A 6,000-nucleotide genomic window follows, 5' to 3' on the forward strand; every position below is an offset into this window, starting at 1 on the left:
TTTGTCCAATTTAGAGATCTGTAATAGAATGTCCTCGAAGGGTTGAAATTCTCTGACATTACTTTGTTCTCCTGACTTCAGGTGCCTCAGAAAGTTTTCCAGCTGCTTCTCCACAAACATTGTGGATTTTTAACCCATTACAGTTGTGAAGGGATAATGTGCTTCTCACATGTGACCTGCATTTCCAAAATGTCTTTGGTTTTTCCTTTCTTTTCTCACAACTCACCCTAATTCAAATCCTACATTGTTTTAATCAATTATTGCAACTGGTGGTGTGAAGTGTGGCTATGAAACTTTTTGTCTTTTAATAAATGAGTTTAAATGTATTAATCCGAAAAGGTGCTACTTGATTCCTCCTTAATTTTAGTCACATTGATATGCTGTGTTGAGGCCTTTAAGAGCTTGGTATATAATGCTTTAACCACTGCACCCAGCCCATCTCCAATTGTCTCGACTTTTGTCCTGCCGTTGGAATAAGATGGAATCTGGGAAGAGAGAGTGAGGCTGACTATGTGCACCTCTGCCTCACTTAAATCCAATCCACGCACAAGTCTTGACATCTTGACTTTCCCTAACTCCAATAAATCTCAAAGTCCTGTGCCAATAGGCGAGTGAAGAAGCAGCAGGTGTGAAATCACTGGGAGCTGTGGATGCGGACCTGCACACAGGCGGCTCAGGTCTAATGGTCGCTTCTTGCTGATGAAGCAACAGCTGGATTCGGCATCTATCTGAGCAACTGAGCAGCTCTCTTTAGGTTCACACTGCTCACCTATGTAGTATGAGGAAGGGGCTAGAAAATGTGCCCTAAACTTTGCTGCTTCTTTCAAACCCTGTCCAGCCTACCGCGGTTGGAGGGGATCCCATCTCATGTGGTCGAAATACAAAATTTAAGACGAAACACAAGTTGTTACCACTTATTATTGGTACATGGAATTACGTATGCTTCAAGACAATCCATTAGCAGATCGCCCAGAAAGAAGAACAGCTCTGGTAGCCAGAGAGCTTGCAAGATTTAACATTGACATTGCGGCCCTGTGTGAAACTCATCTAGCCAATGAAGGTGAGCTCACAGAAACAGGAGGCGGTTACACATTCTTTTGGTATGGACGTAGCAGTGACCAACGTCGTGAGTCAAGTTGGCTCAGCAGTTAAGAACCATCTTGTTCGCCAACTTGCCAGTCTTCCTAAGGGTGTGAATGATCGACACATGACACTGCATCTCCCATTACTAAGTGGAAAACAAGCCACACTGATCAGTGCCTACGCACCCACAATGACAAATCCAGATGAAGTAAAGGACAAGTTTTATGAAGATCTTGATGCCCTACTTTCATCTGTGAAGTGCACCGATAGGCTGATTTTACTTGGCGATTTCAACGCAAGAGTGGGGTCCGATCACTCCACCTAGGATGGCGTTATTGGTAAAAATGGAATTGGCATGTGTAATAGCAATGGCCTGTTGCTATTAAAGACATGTGCTGCTTATGATCTGGTCATTACTAATACCATCTTTCACCTACCTACTCGTAAAAAGACGTCCTGGATGCATCCACGCTCCAGGCACTGGCATCTCATTGATTATGTCATTGTGCGGAGGAAAGACATGCAAGATGTAAGAGTAACTAAAGCTATGCCGAGTGCTGACTGCTGGACTGACCATAGACTCATCATTTCCAAGTTAAATATTCACATCAAGCCAAAGAATCGTCCACAGGGAAACAGAGTTGTGATGAAAAAGATCAACGTCAGTACACTGGAAAACCCCGACATAGTAGCTTCATTATCAAGAGCCTACCATTACAGTAAAGGGACAAAAGCTGCAAGCAGTGGACCAATTTACGTATCTTGGTAGTACCCTCTCCCGTGCAGTGACAATTGACATTGAGGTCAACTGTAGAATTGCCATGGCAAGTTCTGCATTTGGCAGATTGTGGACTAACGTGTGGGACCGCCGTGGAATAAGTCTTGCTACCAAGCTTAAAGTTTACCAGGCAGCAGTGCTAACTATCCTGTTGTATGCTAGTGAGACCTGGACAGTGTACAGGAGGCACATTAGGCAACTGAACTACTTCCACATGACTTGCCTTCATAGAATTCTGAGGATCCAGTGGCAGGATAAGATACCAGACACAGATGTCCTCTCCGGAGCAGGCCTATCCTCAGTTTACACTCTGTTGATGAAAGCCCAGATGCTCTGGGCAGGCCATGTTGTAAGGATGTCAGATCATCGCATCCCTAAACAGCTCTTCTATGGTGAGCTGTCTCAAGGAAAGAGATCGCACAGGGGACAAAAGAAGTGATACAAAGACACATTGAAAGCCTCTCTTAAGTCCCTGGATATTAACACTATCTCTTGGGAACTTCTGGCGCATGATCAACCGACATGGCGCACCTTGGTGTACCAGGGTTGCCAGACATATGAACACAGAAGGACAATCTTGGCACAAGAGAAGCGAGCACTCCGCAAAGCCAGAGCTGTAAATGCAGAAGTAACAGTGTCTACATTTCTTTGTTCAGTATGTGGCAGAACATTCCGTGCTAACATCGGTCTTATTAGCTACCTACGGACACATCGTTGATGGCCCATAACCCACAAGATGTCAAGGTCTTCATCGAAATCGATGGACGAACAACAAATATAATGCTTATTTTTTTACTTAGGAAGAAAATACCTTACGTCGTTGTCGTTATCTCTCTCTCTCTCATATTTATAGCCAGTTGAGGACATTTTCCCATGTTCAATACCTTTCCTATGTGATGGTGGCCTCATGCAGGTCCCCTTACTTTTCAGCTGTGTAGGGTGGTTTTTATAAAAATTTCAGAGGATCAAAAGGGTTTACCAAAGAAAGCCAAGATGTATGTATTCCCATACCTTAACTCTGACTCCTTCCTTTTAGTGCCTTTCTGGATCAATGTGGAATACAGTATTACTTATTATTTCATTGAGGAAAAAAATTCCCAGATGGGCAATATGCAAAATAATAAAGTCGAATCCTTGTTTCTTAAACGAGCTGTATATCTCAGCTTCATTTAAAAGGAGACAATATTTGAACACAGTTGCTATTCTATATGCAGCTCGAATTGCCACATTTTGGGCACTGTCACGAACTATTAAATTATGTGGTGTGAAAATACAATAAACGAGTAAATTAAATTTTATTTGCCTGCTTTTAGCAATTGTTCCATTTGAGTCTCTAGGGTATTTTCAATTGTTCATCCTATATATAATATATCTTTCTAACACTGACACTTCATGCATCTCAGCAATAATTTCTCATTTTCATTTCCCTCTTGCTTTAAATTGCAGATCATCTATACTCACTTGGTGATATTTAACTGTTTATCCATGAGAGCTGAGATTTGTCTAACTTTAATCCCAGCCATTTTTTTCTTTTTTCTCCTACCTTATTCCCATAATGACCAATTAAATTTTCTCATTAGAGTCTTTCTATTTTATTAGAATTCCCCAACATTTAATTTACTAGCTCCTGTGGAGACAAAACAACCAGTATGGATTCCCTTTCAAAATTAAAATTTCCCACATCTGAGAAACACTCAAATACTCCCAGGATTTTTTTTTTATGCTGTCTTGTGACTCAATTCTGTCTTTACATTTTTTGTGGTTGAGATGCAAGTAACTAAGATGTTTACCTAGAAGTTTTATTTGGTTTTTAAAATGGAAGAAGCATCCCTCTTAAATTTCCGAAGAACAAACCAAAGAATAATACAGTACAATGAACATCATAGTGGTGGGTACAGTTCTTCCTTCTCTTCCTCCTCATTATATTTATAAGTATCTTGATATCTGGTATCAAAGACAATTCAGGAATGCCCTGCATGGAAATGTGGCCAAACAATCCAACCTTTTCCAACCTGGGTGCTCTTCAGATGCAAGGACTTCAACTCTCTAGCCAGCATCAACTTCTTTAGTCTGGCAGGTCTCAGGTGGGTGAAGGTTTCCTGATTCATGGTGAGTAGGTTGTCCCAGTGCTGTATTTCTGATTCAGGGTGCAGTCTAATACACAGTTGGATAGGATCCACTGAACTGCAAAGTTTGTTGCTTTTGCACTTGTGTCAGAAGCTCTGAGACACTTCTGGGTTGAAAGGATTATTTGGTAACATCACCGTTATCCTAGGGATGTTGAGCTGGGGGCTCCTTTCGTGTCCCTGGCACAGGGGTCTTCAAACTTGGTCCTTTTATGACTTGTGGACTTCAACTCCCAGAATTCCTCAGCCAGCGTGCCTGGCTGAGGAATTCTGGGAATTGAAGTCCACAAGTCATAAAAGGGCCAAGTTTGAAGACCCCTGCCCTGGCAGGAGCTGGGGCTGAAAGATGAGAGCACAATCCCGCCCCATGGCAGCTCTCAGATCTCGAATGGTGACTTACTAACTGCCTGCCCGGCATCCCAACCATTTGAGCCATGGAGGTCCTAGTTTGTTGCTAGATAAATGTGAATAATGCCGAATAATAGTAATGCAAATAAGAGTTTAAAAGGAGACCATAAAATTAGAAAAAAAAAGTTTTTAAAATATGCTCCTATTGGACTGCGTTGCATCAATTTGAAGCTGTATGTCAATAAAGTCTTAATCAGGTTATTATGCAATAATTAACCACATAATCAGTATACCTCAAATTATAAATTGTAAACCAATATAAAGTGCAATAATAATAATAAAGTTGGAAGGGACCTTGGAGGTCATCGAGTCCAACCCCCTGCTCAGGCAGGAACCCTACACCATTTCAGACAAATGGCTGTCCAGTCTCTTCTTAAAAACCTCCAGTGTTGGAGCATTCACCGCTTCTGGAGGCAGGTTGTTCCATTAGTTAATTGTTCTAACTGTCAGGAAGTTTCTCCTTAGTTCTAAGGTGCTTCTCTCCTTGATCAGTTTCCATCTGTTGCTTCTCATCCTGTCTTCAGGTGCCTTGGAGAATAGCTTGACTTCTTCCTTGTGGCAGCCCCTGAGATATTGGAACACTGCTATCATGTCCCCCCTCGTCCTTCTCTTCATTAAACTAGACATATCCAATTCCAGCAACCGTTCCTTATATTTTTAGCCTCCAGTCCCCTAATCATCTTTGTTGCTCTTCTCTGTACTCTTTCTAGAGACTCAGCATCTTTTTTACATCGTGGTGACCAAAACTGAATGCAGTATTCCAAGTGTGGCCTTACCAAGGCATTGTAAAGTGGTATTAATACTTCATGTGATCTTGATTCTATCCCTCTGTTAATGCAGCCCAGCACTGTGTTGGCTTTTTTGGCAGCTGCAGCACACTGCTAGCTCATATTTAAGTGATTGTCTACTACGACTCCAAGATTCCTCTCACAGTTACTACTATTGGGCAAGGTACCCTCTATACTATACCTGTACATTTGGTTTTTCTTGCCTAAATGTAGCACCTTACTTTTTTCATCACTGAATTTTATTTTGTTAGATAGCGCCCAGTGTTCAAGTCTGTCCAGATCCTTCTGTATCTTAAGACTGTCTTCTGGAGTGTTGGCTATTCCTGCCAGCTTGGTGTCATCTCCAAATTTGATGAGTTCCCCATCTATCCCCTCGTCCAAATCCTTGATGAAGATGTTGAAGAGCACTGGGCTAGAACAGAGCCCTGGGGCACCCCACTACACACTTCCCTCCATGTAGATGCATATCCATTGAGGACCACACGCTGAGTACAGCCGGTCAGCCAGCTATGAATCCATCTGGTGGTGATGCTGTCTAACCCACATTTTTCTATCTTATCGAGTAGTAGGTTGTGATCTACTTTATCAAATGCTCTCAAAAGAAACCAGCATGGCTACATAAAGAACTCTCTGACAAATTGAAAGATAAAAGGACAAGTATATAAAGGGGAAAGAGGGGAACATAGCTAAGTCAGAATATCAGCAAATAGCCCGAGCCTGCAAAGATGAAGTGAGGAAAGCCAAGGCTCAAAATGAACTAAGGGTTGCGACCAAAGTCAAAAATAACAAAAAAAGCTTCTTTCAACATGTAAAAAAC

This window comes from Crotalus tigris, unplaced genomic scaffold (assembly GCF_016545835.1).
Source record: "Crotalus tigris isolate CLP2741 ecotype Arizona unplaced genomic scaffold, ASM1654583v1 scf7180000020074.1721668, whole genome shotgun sequence".
NCBI classification, from domain to species: Eukaryota; Metazoa; Chordata; class Lepidosauria; order Squamata; family Viperidae; genus Crotalus; species Crotalus tigris.